Below are 6,124 nucleotides of genomic sequence, written 5' to 3' on the forward strand. Positions count from 1 at the left end.
GGAGGGGGCGGGGGCGAGTGTGGGGCCGTGTGGTTCAGCCACCCACTGGTGATCCGAAGAAAAGTTGCCCTCGGACCTGCCCCAGCCTCCTGCGTCCTTCCCCCGGCCCTGCTGGTGAGTTGGAGTCGGGCGGGGAGGAGCCGGGCAGAGACCTGCGAAGTCTCCGGTGAGGAGCCCGCTTCCCTTTCCCGTGGGACTCGGCACCCGGGGAGGCGCCGGGTCCAGTCCTCAGGACCGGGAACAAACTTTCTGGATCGTCCCGGGACACTTGTCGGGCCAGCGCAGCACCGCGCGGGGAGGAGGAGCCAGGCCAGGGGGACAGGTACGTGTACGTGGCACGCTGCCGTGTGAGTGGCACTTGAGGGATTCTTTTAGTTCAGGGGGTTAAGGGAAGGGGGCGCAGAAGTGTCCCTTTCCTGCATCTCCCCTCCTCCCCGCGCTGGCTGGAGGAACAGGTATTGGGGCGGGGGTTGGAGGGTGTGGGGGCACCCAGTGAAAATATCCCTAACAAGATTCGGGGTTGGCCAAGCACAGCGGGGAGGAGGTGGCTCCCAGAGCTATGGGACTTGGCGTTACTCAGTGATAACCCTGGGGGAGACAGAGCGAGGTTGTTTTGACGGAGAAAGATGTCATCAGGGCTCTACCCCTTTCCCTGATCCCCGTGGCCCGGGAGCTGGATCCCACGGGAGGAACAGGCAAAGGCATAGAAATCTAGGGCTCAGTTTCCCTCTCCAAACTCCCGGCTTACACTAGAGACAGAGGTGGCGCCACGTTGAGGTTTGCAGCACTTGACTGGTGTGAGGACCTGCTTGTTGGGTGGCTGTTGCTCAACTTCATAAGTTCTCAAGTGAACCTGCGTTTAAGTCATGTCTGTTGTTATCGATGGTGTGTGTGTGTGTGTGTGTGTGTGTGTGTGTGTCTCCCGCCTCCACCTCAACAAAGCTCCCTTGTTAACCCCACTAGGGAGTGGAACTGGCTGCTGTCCTAACCCAGGCAAGCCAGAGCGCCAGAGCAAGGTGTTGGTGGCAGCAGTAGCAGCCCTGTTTGCTAGGGGCATTGGGAATCCTGTGAGCAGATCGGATGAATTAGCCCAGCTCTGTCCCACCAACCTGGATCCATGCATTCTTAGCAGATCCGGCCTCCACCTTTCAGCAGGTGCTGAAGCCTCAGCTATCTAGGGACGTGCACAATTCCACATGGAGAGAAGGAGCCCCAATCAGAGGACAGACAGCCCTGAGGAATAGTAGCAAACAGTGTATACCTATTGTTGCTTCCCTATAAATCTGATCTACCCCCTGACTTCTCTGAAAGGGTCCTGCTATCAAATTAATCTCATTAGGAAGTCAGCTGCTCTCTGCTATCATGGATAGAAGCTCTGATGAAATTATGTAGGTCATTGAAAAATAATTCCTGCTTAATCACTTTTATCCCCTTGGTTAATGAGGGAAAAGATTTCCTCTCCTTAGTGTATCTTGCCTGCTTGGCAGGGTCACTTGCCTGACCCTCAAGTTTCTTGTATACCTGGCACTAAATAGGATGTTGTCCCTGAAGCTGCCCAAACCTAGTGTACTACAGCTGAAGTCCACATTTGGAGAACTTAACTGGTCTTCTCTGGACAGAATTGAGCAGGAGATTCAGGCCGTAAATTTACTCTTTAACCAGCATATTCTTGGCTTTAGATAACTTTTCAGATAATCAAAGGTTGGTTTCTTTCAGCTCCAGTTCATCTCTTTCCACAGAGCTCATAAGAATTGTGTCCATGCTTATCTTGAAATAAACTAAGTTTGGGATTCCATTTGTTATTTGTCCTATAGCTTTTGGAACAGGATAAACTGTGAGGCAGGTGGAAAAGGCAAGAGAAACCAAACATCAGTGAACCAGATTCAGGAGAAATTTAGAATAGCTGTAGCCTAATAATTTAGGCCACTAGCTTACTTCTTGCCTCTACATAGAGACCCTATAGCAGTGATTCCCAAAGTGGGCGCTACCGCCCCCCCTTCTTGCCTCTACATAGAGACCCTATAGGTTGTACCCCTTTTCATGCAGTCCTTTTGAAGACTAGAAATGGAAGGACTGTTTTACTGCAGAGTCAGAGTAATGCACTGCTGGACAGTTCTTCATGTTAACCTCCCAAGTTTGGTTCAAAACACTTAACTCTGCAGAGTTCTTTCTACCATAATAGGAAGTCAATAGATAATGTCTACAAATCAAGAGGCAGATGTACACGTACATTATTAGAGAGGTAGAGGTGCATATTAGAAGAGACAAAGAGTTACCTAAGGAATGACTTTTGAAATTACATTCTTATATTACTTTTAAAAAGATAATTTGATAAGGAAACTCCCTTTCTCTGCAGATATAAAAATTGCTTTCTTGGGTCACTGCTAGCCTTAGACGCTTGATCTTTATTCTGTGTAGATTTGTCTCATAGGGCAATACATAGGCCTTTAAAGAACTGGACCCTCAGATTCTTACCTTGGAACACAATTTACATCTACATCACGCTTAATCTCCGCTACTTCCAACTCTTAGTTTTTAGCCTAGGTAGGGGAACAGTGCTCAAGAGTGATCAGTAACTTTAGGGACTTCATTTATGGGGCTCTTTTAGTAAAGACAATAAGAGAAAATAACATTTCTGTAGTGCTTTATGATTAACAAAGTGCTTTGACATGTGCAATATTTCTGCATTGTGATTTAACCATTTTGTAGTGGGTCCTATTATATTCAGGCTACACGGGAGGAAAACAGATGAGATTCAGAGAAAATAAGGAACTTTTAGATGCATATTTGGCTGCTCTATGTGGTGGACTCAGACCTGAATTTAGGATTTCTGATTTAGATAAGGCCGTGTTTTAAACTTTTTCCTGCTACTTTTTGTGAAGTGTTTGGATGTAAAATGGGACATTAATTTCTTATTAAACAGACTGTCTATATTGAAGACAGGACTGTACACCTCTATATGTGTTTGTAATATTTGTATCCTTTGCATGTCAACAGTGTGGCTGTACCCAGAGAGGTAGGTGGGTTGGGTGAATAAATGCTCCCATTAGATTGAATAACGAACTTTCGGTAATGTCTAAAATTGAAAAAAATCAGGAAAGAGCAATGTAAGTGTGTGGTTTACAAATATTGAAGTAATTACTAGAAGAGACATCTTGCAGAGTTGAAGGAGCTTCTTTTGGGGAATGGAACTCAGGCTGAAGGAAAGCCAGGCAGAAGTCTGCTGTCTTGGGTAATACCTTATAACTTTATACCTTATATTTTATATTATGTACATGCATATTCTTTTAAAAAATCTTTTGGCAAGGACAGAGTAAAGGCCTGTTTTCAGAATTTTTGAGTAGTAAGGGATCAGAGATTATTTACTGTCAGTTCTTTCATTGTGCAGGTGAGGAAATTGAGGTGTAGGAGTTTAAATATTTTGTCAAGGTCACATGGCTATAGAAACAAACCCTTCCCAGCACAAATTCACACTCTCTCCCCAGGCAGGTGGAAATTTTCCCCAGGCTTGTAATTTCTCAATTACCTTTTTAGTCAATTCTCTCTTCTCCTATCTAGTTTTTCCAATGTTTGTGTAGATTACAGGACTGTAGATTCAAAATTAATTTCTCATATTTTCATTATGACAATACTTCAAATATCTTTAGAATCTTCAGGCTCTGTAATTTTTTAGTTAAATTTGCAATGACTTTTAGTTAGAATTAGAGACACCTAGACAATTTGTGTGTGATTTTTTTAGGAATTGACAGTGTTTCTCAGTTGAATTTGATAAATACTGGAATTAGGGCTCAACTTTTATCCTGAGAAGCTATGATTAACAGAAGATGCTGAAGGGGCTTTTCTAATATCTCTGTGTTAGTTGCTTAATTTTAAAGTTCCGGGAATAAGGATACAGCTGTCTTCCAAAAGAGTGGTACATTCATGACATTTTAGATCTAATATATTAAAGTTTTAACTCCTAAGTTTTCCTTTTCTTTACACACAAGATTTTCTCCTACTTCCATTCCACATATATCACTAACTTAAAACTTTTTTTATGATTACATACACAATATATATTACTCAACATTCAAAGTTTTAGGAAGATGTAATCTTGAAAATTAAAGTACACTGTAATCTTATATTCTGAAGAAACTGCCAATACTTCTCTCTCTATTAAAATATATTTATTATTATTGTGAGTATTAATAATAACTGGGGTCACACTAAACAACTTTCAACTTGGTTTTTGTTTTTAACTTAATATATCTTGAAAATGTTTTCATGAAAATATATATATATGGCATCCTGGCTGTATATCATTGCATCACAGGTCATTAAAACAATTGCCCATTGTTAAAAATTTGTGTTGCTTCCCATTTTTCCATACTAAGAACAGTGCTTTAGAGAATATCCTTAAAGTATACTTGTGTGAGTGTTTTTTGTAGGAAAGTTTTGTGAGTCAGGGATATGAGAATGTTAACATTTTAAAATTATACTTCCTGTAATATTAAAATTACATTGATACCCTTTTTTTTTCTGAATGCATAAGACTGAAGATAGAAATTCTTAATACATGATCAGACACTGAAACAAAAGGTCATAGTAGCAAAAGGCTCTGAGCTGTTAGGTAGGGCTCACCTCATTTCCTCACATTTTAGATTCTTTTTGATTTAAATTTTTTCCCCCAAGAGAAGACAGTAATTGATAACAGCTATAAAAATACTCTGCAGTTGTTGGATGAGCTGCTAATTAGCTTTTATGGAGCATAGTTTTTTTTTAAAAAAAGAACACATTTTCTTAACATTATTCTAGGACATGCCATTAAGGAGTTCAGAGACTCCACTAAGCTTTGCAAAATGAACGTATTTTAGCATCTCTTCTGGTATTTTTAAAGTTTACCTCTATTGAAATATTGGTAATGGGTAAATTTTAAAGTCTTTAGGCTTGTAGAAAGTGCTAGGAACTGATTTTACTCTTCTGAATGTGGAAAATGTGAAATAAGATACTTTGGCTAAATTTCATGACTCAGGCTCATTAAAGCAGGAACATTTCAGGGATTCCTGTGGTAAAGTTTTTATTGACCATCTTAGAGAGTTGATTAATATTTTTACTGAGTCTAAGCTTTGTTCATAACCAGTCAATTACAGGATTATGTTTCATTCTTCAAAATTAGTGTCTTCAGTTTTGTTTGTGTGCATGAAACTTGTACTTAAAGATTATTCATTTTAGGTTGATTTTCTTTGTAGTACTAGTATATCAGAATGAGTATAGCTATATTTTAAAAATATAATCTTCAATAGGTCATTTAGCATGAATACTATGTACATCCTCAAAATGAAATTGTCCACATTTGTTTTATTAAATGTTTTTTATTTTATTTTTGTATGATACATTTTTTAAATAAAACTTTCGTGTGTGTGTGTGTGTGTGTGTGTTTATTGATTTTAGAGAGAGAGAAAGGAGAGGGATAGAGAGATAGAAAACATGGTCGAGAGAGAAACATCAATCCTGCATGCCCCTTCAGGTGATTGGGTCCTCAACCCAGGCATGTGCCCTGACAGGGAATGGAACCAATGACCTCTTGGTTCATGGGTCAACTCTCAACCACTGAGCCACACCAGCGGGGTTTAATAAAACTACTTCTTAGGACAGGTAAAATTTTACAGTTTGTACATACTCATATTTTGATCTTTTCATGGGAAGATGCAACTTACTAATGTATTATTCTTGATTATTGCCTATTCTCTATTATGGAGTCACTTTTTTGATAAATTGAATATTTTAAATCTCTCATAACAATGTGTATGTTACAAAATGTTTACACTTTTGCTTATTTTAAGCAAGATTTTTATGAAAAATCTGATAGTGAGACCTTCATTGACCTTGATTTGCTTTAGGAAACACCAGACTACCTTATTTATCTGCGTTGTATTAAAAACTTAATGGTTGATGCAAATTTCTTATCTGCTTGATTAAGTTTGACCTTATCTGAATTCCCTCCTTGTACTTCTCCACTGTGTTACTGTTTAGGTTAGGACCTTGCATGTTCTATTTGAAAAGTAGACCCTGGAGTTGCTATACTGTAGATCAATCAGCTTGTAACTTGTGTTTAGGTATCTGTGAACTGGTTTTGTTGCTGCCT

The 6,124-nt window shown here is 39.8% G+C and overlaps 1 protein-coding gene across 6 annotated transcripts in view; it reads left to right on the plus strand.

Moving 5' to 3' along the window:
* Positions 1-6: 6 nt before the first annotated feature.
* The window catches only part of FAM160A1 (family with sequence similarity 160, member A1), a 199,248-nt gene continuing 193,130 nt past the window's right edge, over positions 7-6,124 (plus strand). For 5 of the 6 annotated variants that reach the window (XM_014543876.1, XM_014543874.1, XM_014543875.1 and 2 more), the window contains exon 1: positions 7-322. The gene's annotated coding sequence lies outside the window, so the exon portion shown is untranslated. The remainder of the gene's footprint in view (positions 323-6,124) is intronic. The other variant, XM_005871411.2, reaches the window with a different exon arrangement.

Source organism: Myotis brandtii, unplaced genomic scaffold (genome assembly GCF_000412655.1).
Source record: "Myotis brandtii unplaced genomic scaffold, ASM41265v1 scaffold34, whole genome shotgun sequence".
Taxonomy (NCBI): domain Eukaryota; kingdom Metazoa; phylum Chordata; class Mammalia; order Chiroptera; family Vespertilionidae; genus Myotis; species Myotis brandtii.